The following is a 12496-nucleotide window of genomic DNA, read 5'->3' as shown; positions in this document are numbered from 1 at the left end:
CAGTAGTGTCTCCTGACTGTTGTGACACAAAAATATATCTGTTGAAAATAGTCTTGTGTAGGCCCGACATCCCAGTGTGGTTTTGCAGTTCCACGGGTCAAATCGCTGTACTATCCAGTTTTGGGCCTTTGGTATCTAAAAAAAAAGCAGTTTGAGTGTGTCGCTCACTGTTCAGCCGCAAATATCTCTATTTAAAAAAGTGTGGTATACCCCAGTAAACAATAACTGTGGTTTTGCCATCCCACGGTAAAAAATCTCTATTATTCAGGTTTTGGTAGTTTTTTCCATAAAAAAAAACATTAGTGTCTCCTGACTGTTGTGACACAAAAATATATCTGTTGAAAATAGTCTTGTGTAGGCCCGACATCCCAGTGTGGTTTTGCAGTTCCACGGGTCAAATCGCTGTACTATCCAGTTTTGGGCCTTTGGTATCTAAAAAAAAACAGTTTGAGTGTGTCGCTCACTGTTCAGCCGCAAATATCTCTATTTAAAAAAGTGTGGTATACCCCAGTAAACAATAACTGTGGTTTTGCCATCCCACGGTAAAAAATCTCTATTATTCAGCTTTTGGTAGTTTTTTCCGTAAAGAACAACAGTAGTGTCTCCTGACTGTTGTGACACAAAAATATATCTGTTGGAAATAGTCTTGTGTAGGCCTGACATCCCAGTATGGTTTCGCAGTTCCACGGGTCAAATCGCTGTACTATCCAGTTTTGGGCCTTTGGTATCTAAAAAAAAAGCAGTTTGAGTGTGTCGCTCACTGTTCAGCCGCAAATATCTCTATTTAAAAAAGTGTGGTATACCCCAGTAAACAATAACTGTGGTTTTGCCATCCCACGGTAAAATATCTCTATTATTCAGGTTTTGGTAGTTTTTTCCATAAAAAAAAACATTAGTGTCTCCTGACTGTTGTGACACAAAAATATATCTGTTGAAAATAGTCTTGTGTAGGCCCGACATCCCAGTGTGGTTTCGCAGTTCCACGGGTCAAATCGCTGTACTATCCAGTTTTGGGCCTTTGGTATCTAAAAAAAAAGCAGTTTGAGTGTGCCGCTCACTGTTCAGCCGCAAATATCTCTATTTAAAAAAGTGTGGTATACCCCAGTAAACAATAACTGTGGTTTTGCCATCCCACGGTAAAAAATCTCTATTATTCAGCTTTTGGTAGTTTTTTCCGTAAAGAAAAACAGTAGTGTCTCCTGACTGTTGTGACACAAAAATATATCTGTTGAAAATAGTCTTGTGTAGGCCTGACATCCCAGTATGGTTTCGCAGTTCCACGGGTCAAATCGCTGTACTATCCAGTTTTGGGCCTTTGGTATCTAAAAAAAAAGCAGTTTGAGTGTGTCGCTCACTGTTCAGCTGCAAATATCTCTATTTAAAAAAGTGTGGTATACCCCAGTAAACAATAACTGTGGTTTTGCCATCCCACGGTAAAAAATCTCTATTATTCAGGTTTTGGTAGTTTTTTCCGTAAAGAAAAACAGTAGTGTCTCCTGACTGTTGTGACACAAAAATATATCTGTTGAAAATAGTCTTGTGTAGGCCCGACATCCCAGTGTGGTTTCGCAGCTCCACGGGTCAAATCGCTGTACTATCCAGTTTTGGGCCTTTGGTATCTAAAAAAAAAGCAGTTTGAGTGTGTCGCTCACTGTTCAGCCGCAAATATCTCTATTTAAAAAAGTGTGGTATACCCCAGTAAACAATAACTGTGGTTTTGCCATCCCACGGTAAAATATCTCTATTATTCAGGTTTTGGTAGTTTTTTCCGTAAAGAAAAACAGTAGTGTCTCCTGACTGTTGTGACACAAAAATATATCTGTTGAAAATAGTCTTGTGTAGGCCCGACATCCCAGTGTGGTGTCGCAGTTCCACGGGTCAAATCGCTGTACTATCCAGTTTTGGGCCTTTGGTATCTAAAAAAAAAAGCAGTTTGAGTGTGTCGCTCACTGTTCAGCCGCAAATATCTCTATTTAAAAAAGTGTGGTATACCCCAGTAAACAATAACTGTGGTTTTGCCATCCCACGGTAAAAAATCTCTATTATTCAGCTTTTGGTAGTTTTTTTCCGTAAAGAAAAACAGTAGTGTCTCCTGACTGTTGTGACACAAAAATATATCTGTTGAAAATAGTCTTGTGTAGGCCCGACATCCCAGTGTGGTTTCGCAGTTCCACGGGTCAAATCGCTGTACTATCCAGTTTTGGGCCTTTGGTATCTAAAAAAAAAGCAGTTTGAGTGTGTCGCTCACTGTTCAGCCGCAAATATCTCTATTTAAAAAAGTGTGGTATACCCCAGTAAACAATAACTGTGGTTTTGCCATCCCACGGTAAAAAATCTCTATTATTCAGGTTTTGGTAGATTTTTCCGTAAAGAAAAACAGTAGTGTCTCCTGACTGTTGTGACACAAAAATATATCTGTTGAAAATAGTCTTGTGTAGGCCCGACATCCCAGTGTGGTTTCGCAGCTCCACGGGTCAAATCGCTGTACTATCCAGTTTTGGGCCTTTGGTATCTAAAAAAAAAGCAGTTTGAGTGTGTCGCTCACTGTTCAGCCGCAAATATCTCTATTTAAAAAAGTGTGGTATACCCCAGTAAACAATAACTGTGGTTTTGCCATCCCACGGTAAAATATCTCTATTATTCAGGTTTTGGTAGTTTTTTCCATAAAAAAAAACATTAGTGTCTCCTGACTGTTGTGACACAAAAATATATCTGTTGAAAATAGTCTTGTGTAGGCCCGACATCCCAGTGTGGTTTCGCAGTTCCACGGGTCAAATCGCTGTACTATCCAGTTTTGGGCCTTTGGTATCTAAAAAATAAGCAGTTTGAGTGTGTCGCTCACTGTTCAGCCGCAAATATCTCTATTTAAAAAAGTGTGGTATACCCCAGTAAACAATAACTGTGGTTTTGCCATCCCACGGTAAAAAATCTCTATTATTCAGCTTTTGGTAGTTTTTTCCGTAAAGAAAAACAGTAATGTCTCCTGACTGTTGTGACACAAAAATATATCTGTTGAAAATAGTCTTGTGTAGGCCTGACATCCCAGTATGGTTTCGCAGTTCCACGGGTCAAATCGCTGTACTATCCAGTTTTGGGCCTTTGGTATCTAAAAAAAAAGCAGTTTGAGTGTGTCGCTCACTGTTCAGCTGCAAATATCTCTATTTAAAAAAGTGTGGTATACCCCAGTAAACAATAACTGTGGTTTTGCCATCCCACGGTAAAAAATCTCTATTATTCAGGTTTTGGTAGTTTTTTCCGTAAAGAAAAACAGTAGTGTCTCCTGACTGTTGTGACACAAAAATATATCTGTTGAAAATAGTCTTGTGTAGGCCCGACATCCTAGTGTGGTTTCGCAGCTCCACGGGTCAAATCGCTGTACTATCCAGTTTTGGGCCTTTGGTATCTAAAAAAAAAGCAGTTTGAGTGTGTCGCTCACTGTTCAGCCGCAAATATCTCTATTTAAAAAAGTGTGGTATACCCCAGTAAACAATAACTGTGGTTTTGCCATCCCACGGTAAAATATCTCTATTATTCAGGTTTTGGTAGTTTTTTCCGTAAAGAAAAACAGTAGTGTCTCCTGACTGTTGTGACACAAAAATCTATCTGTTGAAAATAGTCTTGTGTAGGCCCGACATCCCAGTGTGGTTTCGCAGTTCCACGGGTCAAATCGCTGTACTATCCAGTTTTGGGCCTTTGGTATCTAAAAAAAAAAGCAGTTTGAGTGTGTCGCTCACTGTTCAGCCGCAAATATCTCTATTTAAAAAAGTGTGGTATACCCCAGTAAACAATAACTGTGGTTTTGCCATCCCACGGTAAAAAATCTCTATTATTCAGCTTTTGGTAGTTTTTTTCCGTAAAGAAAAACAGTAGTGTCTCCTGACTGTTGTGACACAAAAATATATCTGTTGAAAATAGTCTTGTGTAGGCCCGACATCCCAGTGTGGTTTCGCAGTTCCACGGGTCAAATCGCTGTACTATCCAGTTTTGGGCCTTTGGTATCTAAAAAAAAAGCAGTTTGAGTGTGTCGCTCACTGTTCAGCCGCAAATATCTCTATTTAAAAAAGTGTGGTATACCCCAGTAAACAATAACTGTGGTTTTGCCATCCCACGGTAAAAAATCTCTATTATTCAGGTTTTGGTAGATTTTTCCGTAAAGAAAAACAGTAGTGTCTCCTGACTGTTGTGACACAAAAATATATCTGTTGAAAATAGTCTTGTGTAGGCCTGACATCCCAGTATGGTTTCGCAGTTCCACGGGTCAAATCGCTGTACTATCCAGTTTTGGGCCTTTGGTATCTAAAAAAAAAGCAGTTTGAGTGTGTCGCTCACTGTTCAGCCGCAAATATCTCTATTTAAAAAAGTGTGGTATACCCCAGTAAACAATAACTGTGGTTTTGCCATCCCACGGTAAAAAATCTCTATTATTCAGGTTTTGGTAGTTTTTTCCGTAAAGAAAAACAGTAGTGTCTCCTGACTGTTGTGACACAAAAATATATCTGTTGAAAATAGTCTTGTGTAGGCCCGACATCCCAGTGTGGTTTCGCAGCTCCACGGGTCAAATCGCTGTACTATCCAGTTTTGGGCCTTTGGTATCTAAAAAAAAAGCAGTTTGAGTGTGTCGCTCACTGTTCAGCCGCAAATATCTCTATTTAAAAAAGTGTGGTATACCCCAGTAAACAATAACTGTGGTTTTGCCATCCCACGGTAAAATATCTCTATTATTCAGGTTTTGGTAGTTTTTTCCGTAAAGAAAAACAGCAGTGTCTCCTGACTGTTGTGACACAAAAATATATCTGTTGAAAATAGTCTTGTGTAGGCCCGACATCCCAGTGTGGTTTCGCAGTTCCACGGGTCAAATCGCTGTACTATCCAGTTTTGGGCCTTTGGTATCTAAAAAAAAAGCAGTTTGAGTGTGTCGCTCACTGTTCAGCCGCAAATATCTCTATTTAAGAAAGCGTGGTATACCCCAGTAAACAATAACTGTGGTTTTGCCATCCCACGGTAAAAAATCTCTATTATTCAGCTTTTGGTAGTTTTTTCCGTAAAGAAGAACAGTAGTGTCTCCTGACTGTTGTGACACAAAAATATATCTGTTGAAAATAGTCTTGGGTAGGCCCGACATCCCAGTGTGGTTTCGCAGTTCCACGGGTCAAATCGCTGTACTATCCAGTTTTGGGCCTTTGGTATCTAAAAAAAAAAGCAGTTTGAGTGTGTCGCTCACTGTTCAGCCGCAAATATCTCTATTTAAAAAAGTGTGGTATACCCCAGTAAACTATAACTGTGGTTTTGCCATCCCACGGTAAAAAATCTCTATTATTCAGGTTTTGGTAGTTTTTTCCGTAAAGAAAAACAGTAGTGTCTCCTGACTGTTGTGACACAAAAATATATCTGTTGAAAATAGTCTTGTGTAGGCCCGACATCCCAGTTTGGTTTCGCAGTTCCACGGGTCAAATCGCGGTACTATCCAGTTTTGGGCCTTTGGTATCTAAAAAAAAAGCAGTTTGAGTGTGTCGCTCACTGTTCAGCCGCAAATATCTCTATTTAAAAAAGTGTGGTATACCCCAGTAAACAATAACTGTGGTTTTGCCATCCCACGGTAAAAAATCTCTATTATTCAGGTTTTGGTAGTTTTTTCCGTAAAGAAAAACAGTAGTGTCTCCTGACTGTTGTGACACAAAAATATATCAGTTGAAAATAGTCTTGCGTAGGCCCGACATCCCAGTGTGGTTTCGCAGTTCCACGGGTCAAATCTCTGTACTATCCAGTTTTGGGCCTTTGGTATCTAAAAAAAAAAGCAGTTTGAGTGTGTTGCTCACTGTTCAGCGGCATATATCTCTATTTAAAAAAGTGTGGCATACCCCAGTAAACAATAACTGTGGGTTTGCCATCCCACGGTAAAAAATCTCTATTATTCAGGTTTTGGTATATTTTCCGTAAAGAAAAACAGTAGTGTCTCCTGACTGTTGTGACACAAAAATATATCTGTTGAAAATCGTCTTGTGTAGGCCCGACATCCCAGTGTGGTTTCGCAGTTCCACGGGTCAAATCGCTGTACTATCCAGTTTTGGGCCTTTGGTATCTAAAAAAAAAGCAGTTTGAGTGTGTCGCTCACTGTTCAGCCGCAAATATCTCTATTTAAAAAAGTGTGGTATACCCCAGTAAACAATAACTGTGGTTTTGCCATCCCACGGTAAAAAATCTCTATTATTCAGGTTTTGGTAGTTTTTTCCGTAAAGAAAAACAGTAGTGTCTCCTGACTGTTGTGACACAAAAATATATCAGTTGAAAATAGTCTTGCATAGGCCCGACATCCCAGTGTGGTTTCGCAGTTCCACGGGTCAAATCTCTGTACTATCCAGTTTTGGGCCTTTGGTATCTAAAAAAAAAAGCAGTTTGAGTGTGTCGCTCACTGTTCAGCCGCAAATATCTCTATTTAAAAAAGTGTGGTATACCCCAGTAAACAATAACTGTGGTTTTGCCATCGCACGGTAAAAAATCTCTATAATTCAGCTTTTGGTAATTTTTTCCGTAAAGAAAAACAGTAGTGTCTCCTGACTGTTGTGACACAAAAATATATCTGTTGAAAATAGTCTTGTGTAGGCCCTACATCCCAGTGTGGTTTCGCTGTTCCACGGGTCAAATCTCTGTACTATCCAGTTTTGGGCCTTTTGTATCTAAAAAAAAAGCAGTTTGAGTGTGTCGCTCACTGTTCAGCCGCAAATATCTCTATTTAAAAAATTGTGGTATACCCCAGTAAACAATAACTGTGGTTTTGCCATCCCACGGTAAAAAATCTCTATTATTCAGCTTTTGGTAGTTTTTTCCGTAAAGAAAAACAGTAGTGTCTCCTGACTGTTGTGACACAAATATATATCTGTTGAAAATAGTCTTGTGTAGGTCCGACATCCAAGTGTGGTTTCGCAGTTCCACGGGTCAAATCGCGGTACTATCCAGTTTTGGGCCTTTGGTGTCTAAAAAAAAAGCAGTTTGAGTGTGTCGCTCACTGTTCAGCCACAAATATCTCTATTTAAAAAAGTGTGGTATACCCCAGTAAACAATAACTGTGGTTTTGCCATCCCACGGTAAAAAATCTCTATTATTCAGCTTTTGGTAGTTTTTTCCGTAAAGAAAAACAGTAGTGTCTCCTGACTGTTGTGACACAAAAATATATCTGTTGAAAATAGTCTTGTGTAGGCCCGACATCCCAGTGTGGTTTCGCAGTTCCACGAGTCAAATCGCTGTACTATCCAGTTTTGGGCCTTTGGTATCTAAAAAAAAAGCAGTTTGAGTGTGTCGCTCACTGTTCAGCCGCAAATATCTCTATTTAAAAAAGTGTGGTATACACCAGTAAACAATAACTGTGGTTTGGCATCCCACGGTAAAAAATCTCTATTATTCAGGTTTTGGTAGTTTTTTCCATAAAGAAAAACAGTAGTGTCTCCTGACTGTTGTGACACAAAAATATATCTGTTGAAAATAGTCTTGTGTAGGCCCGACATCCCAGTGTGGTTTCGCAGTTCCACGAGTCAAATCGCTGTACTTGTTAGAACCTTGTTCTTTGGTTTTTTCTATTGCTGGTCACATGACCTTGTTGGCCTATTTAATCCTGCTCTGCCCTTCTGGCTTTGCTGGACTTCATTGTTTATCTACTTTCTAGCTAGCCTGTGCTCTTTATCTAACTCTGTTAGTTTGCTTGGTCTACGGACCTCTATGTTCTATATATTTTGTTTGTTCGTCTGTCTGCTACTATTTCTGTTAGGAGGTGTCCCATTTTCCTCCCAGTCCTTAGTACTTGTAGGGATTCCTTCCCCACATCTATAGGTCTCCGTACAGACTAGCTTAGGACTTTAGCAGGTCTGATCGCAGGATCAGGTCCCCTCTTACATCGTAGGGATTAAGCTGAGTTCTATCGTAGGGACAGATCTCCTCTCTTTCCTTAGCTCTGGTAGCAGAACATAACAGTAAGTCCAGCCCAGCAAATGCTCTAAGGAAAGATTTTTTCTGTTCCATCATGGTGTCGGTTCTGGATTTGGCTAAACACCTGCAGGGACTCTCTTTGGAGGTGACTGAGCTCCGTCAACACGTGAGTAACTGTCCTGGAGCACATTTCTTGGAGCCTAAGGTACGTTTGCCGGATTTATTTTTTGGTGAACACCGAGAATTTTTTTCATTTAAAAATGCTTGCTTATTGTATTTTCGTTTGAGACCCAAGTCCTCTGGGGATGATTCCCAGCGCATAGGGTTTATAATGTCACTTTTGCGCAAAGAGCCTCAGGAGTGGGCCTTTTCTTTGCAACCTAGTGATACATGCTTCAGTTCAGTGGATAGTTTTTTTTCTGCTTTGGGACTATTATATGATGATCCTGACCGTGTCTCATCAGCTGAGACTGAGTTAAGACGTTTGAGACAGGGATCAGGTAATGTGGAAAAATATTGCACTCATTTCCGTCGATGGTCTACTCAAACAGGGTGGAACGATTCTGCTCTGAAAAGTCTATTTCTTGCTGGGCTCAGTGAAAGGGTTAAAGACCTGCTAATTGCTTATCCTACACCTGAAGATTTGCAACAGGCTATGCAATTAGCTATACGGGTGGATAGGAGACTGCGTGCAAGGGTTAATGAGAGCAAATCCTCTGCTATGTCAGTTTCTGGTTATGAGAATGTGTGTACTAACAGTGGTGAATCGATGGAGATTGGAGCGATGGCACCTCGCTCTCAAGAAAAAGATCGCAGATTTTCTGAAGGCTTGTGTTTCTATTGCGGAAAATCTGGTCATTTAATTAAAGACTGTGAGCTTCGTATCAAGAAAAAAAAAAAATGGTCAGTCATGCCCGTATTGCCTGTTTAAATTCCAAGGGTGTATTTTTAGCTGCTTCCACGATTGCTCAGGAAAAATTAGTGGAATTTCGGGTGTTTGTTGATTGTGGGTCTACTCTGAATGTTATTGATGGGGGATTCTTGGAAAGACTCAATTTAAAACCCGAACCTTTATCATCCCCCATTGCTGTGGTTTCGGTGGATGGTTCCCCTTTGAAGAATATTACTCTCAAGGTCTGTGAATTTCCTCTCACTATTAATGGTGTTCACCATGAGAAATTGGATTTGGTAGTGTTGAATAACTTGCCTTCTCCAGTAATATTGGGGTTGCCCTGGTTAAAATTTCACAATCCTGTACTGGATTGGTCTACCAGTGAAATTAAATCCTGGAGCCATAAATGTTATGACAAGTGTTGTAACGGGCGTATTGCAGCTTTGGATAGGGGTGAATTGCCTGTTACTATTCAGGATTTTTGGAGAGTTTTTTCTGAGAAGGAATCGCAGGTTTTGCCTCCCCATAGAGACTATGATTGTTCTATTGAATTTGTCCCTGGAGCGACTCTTCCTAAAAGTCGTTTATTTAACCTTACTATTCCTGAGAGAAAGGCTTTGGAGGAATACATACAGACAAGTTTGGCCGCCGGTCACATTAGGCCCTCTAAGTCTCCTGTGGCGGTTGGATTTTTTTTTGTTAAAAAAAAAGGACGGCGGTTTACGTCCTTGTCTGGATTTTCGTGAGATTAACAAAATTACTGTACGCAATCCTTACCCACTGCCATTGATTCCTGATCTGTTTAACCAGTTAATGGGGGCCAAGTGGTTCTCTAAAATCGACCTTAAGGGGGCATACAATCTGTTGCGCATGAAGGAGGGTGACGAATGGAAGACTGCTTTTAACACTCCTGTGGGTCATTTTGAGAATCTGGTTATGCCTTTTGGTCTTACTAATGCTCCTGCATTTTTTCAGAATCTTATTAATGACATCCTTAGACCTTTGATTGGCAAAAATGTGGTTGTGTATTTGGATGACATTTTCATTTATTCGCCGGATCTGGAGTCTCATTGGCGGAGCGTACGTGAGGTATTACAGTTATTAATGGACAATTCGCTTTTTGCTAAGCTGGAGAAATGTGAGTTCGCTGTACAGAGAATTAGTTTTTTGGGCTACATTATCTCCAGCGAAGGTTTTGAGATGGACCCGGTTAAAGTTCAAGCTGTACAGGAATGGCCTAGGCCTATTGGTTTGAAATCGATACAGAGGTTTTTGGGTTTCGCCAATTATTACAGAAAATTCATAAAAAAATTTTCTAGTATTGTCAAACCTCTGACCGTTCTCACCAGGAAGGGTGCTGATGCGGTTCAGTGGTCTTCTGAGGCCATTGAAGCTTTTGTGTATCTCAAGGAGAGGTTCACCTCTGCTCCCATCCTTATGCAGCCTGATGTGACTAAGCCGTTTTTGGTTGAGGCTGATGCTTCCTCTGTGGGGGTTGGCGCAGTATTGTCTCAGGATAACGGGGATGGATTACATCCCTGTGCTTTTTTTTCAAAAAAATTTTCGGAGACTGAACTGAATTACGATATTGGTAATCGGGAATTATTGGCTATTAAACTCGCATTTGAACACTGGCGCCACTTCTTGGAAGGTGCGGAATTTCCCGTTCAGGTTCTTACGGATCATAAAAATCTGATATATCTTGATGCTGCCAAGCGCCTGAATGCCCGTCAGGCTAGGTGGGCACTGTTTTTCTCGCGGTTTAATTTCTCCGTTACTTACATCCCTGGTACTAAGAATGTTAAGGCGGATGCCTTGTTTCGCAGTTTTTCTCCCATAGTCGGTGCTGAGAAAGAGGAGAACATTTTACAAGAAGGTGTTGTGATAGCTGCTTTGGACTCCGTTTTGGAAGATGAGATTCTTAAAGCACAGGAGAATGCCCCATCTAACACTCCTCATGGGAGGTTGTTTGTGCCTGGGACCTTTAGGAGAGATTTGTTTTTTGAGTGTCACGAATCTCGGTTGGCAGGTCATCCCGGAATCTCTGAGACCAAGAAACTGGTGGGTCGCAGTTTTTGGTGGCCTGGATGGCAGAAGGAAGTCATTAAGTGGGTGCGCCAGTGTACTATATGTGCTAGATCTAAGTCCTCACATACTCCTGCTGCGGGGTTGCTTTGTCCTTTGGTGGTTCCCAGTGCTCCTTGGACACATTTGGCTATGGACTTTATAACTGACCTTCCCCCCTCTGAGGGTTTTACTGTCATCTGGGTGGTCGTGGACCGTTTTAGCAAGATGTGTCACTTGGTTCCCTTCGTCAAACTGCCCTGCGCTAAAACTCTCGCTAAGGCCTTTGTCAAGGAAATTGTCAGACTTCATGGCGTTCCTACTGACATTGTTTCTGATAGAGGTCCTCAGTTCGTGGCTCGTTTTTGGCGTGCCTTTTGTGACAGGTTGGGAGTTCATTTGTCGTTCTCGTCAGGATATCATCCTGAATCTAATGGCCAGACAGAAAGGAAAAACCAGGATGTTGAGCAGTTCTTGCGTTGTTTTGTGGCAGACAATCAAGAGGGGTGGTCTGAGTTTCTGCCACTTGCTGAATTTGCTCTGAACAATCATACATCTTCTTCAGCTGGTTGTTCGCCTTTTTTTTGTTGTTCTGGGAGACATCCATCGTTTGGGTCGTTCTCCAAGTTGGGATCTGCCGTGCCTGAGGAGGAGAATTTTTCCGGTGATTTGGAGAGCGTTTGGACGGATGTGCGTGGTAATCTTCAGGAGGCCAACAGAAAATCTAAAGACTATTTTGATAGGAAACGACAGGAGGTGTTGTTCGCTGTTGGTGACATGGTTTGGTTGTCCTCTAGGAATCTGCGGTTGAGGATTCCTTCTAAGAAATTGGGTCCCAAGTTTGTAGGGCCCTTTAAGGTGCTTCAGGTTGTCAACCAATCTGCTGTTAGGTTGGAGGTTCCTACCTCCTGGAGAATTAATCCGGTATTTCATGTCTCTCTGTTGAAAAAAGCTGTTGTATTGGATTGTGACGCCTCTGCCTCTGTTCCTCCGGTGGTGGAGGATGGGGAATATGAAATTTCTCGCATCCTTAACTCTAGACAGTATAGAGGTAGTTTGCAGTATCTTGTGGCCTGGAAAGGTTTCGGACCCGAGGATAACTCTTGGGTGAGGTCGGATGATGTTTCCGCGTCCAGACTTATCAGAGCGTTTCACAGGAGATTTCCTGATAAGCCTGGTCCTAGGGGATCCGGAGGATCCTCTTAGAAGGGGGGGTACTGTTAGAACCTTGTTCTTTGGTTTTTTCTATTGCTGCTCACATGACCTTGTTGGCCTATTTAATCCTGCTCCGCCCTTCTGGCTTTGCTGGACTTCATTGTTTATCTACTTTCTAGCTAGCCTGTGCTCTTTATCTAACTCTGTTGGTTTGCTTGGTCTACGGACCTCTATGTTCTATATATTTTGTTTGTTCGTCTGTCTGCTACTATTTCTGTTAGGAGGTGTCCCATTTTCCTCCCAGTCCTTAGTACTTGTAGGGATTCCTTCCCCACATCTATAGGTCTCCGTACAGACTAGCTTAGGACTTTAGCAGGTCTGATCGCAGGATCAGGTCCCCTGTTACATCGTAGGGATTAAGCTGAGTTCTATCGTAGGGACAGATCTCCTCTCTTTCCTTAGCTCTGG

This window comes from Phyllobates terribilis, unplaced genomic scaffold, assembly GCF_046119375.1.
Source record: "Phyllobates terribilis strain yellow unplaced genomic scaffold, ASM4611937v1 Scaffold_1__5_contigs__length_1240528914, whole genome shotgun sequence".
Taxonomy (NCBI): domain Eukaryota; kingdom Metazoa; phylum Chordata; class Amphibia; order Anura; family Dendrobatidae; genus Phyllobates; species Phyllobates terribilis.
The sequence above is the reverse complement of the archived record's forward strand: the minus strand, read 5'-3'. Positions refer to the sequence as shown.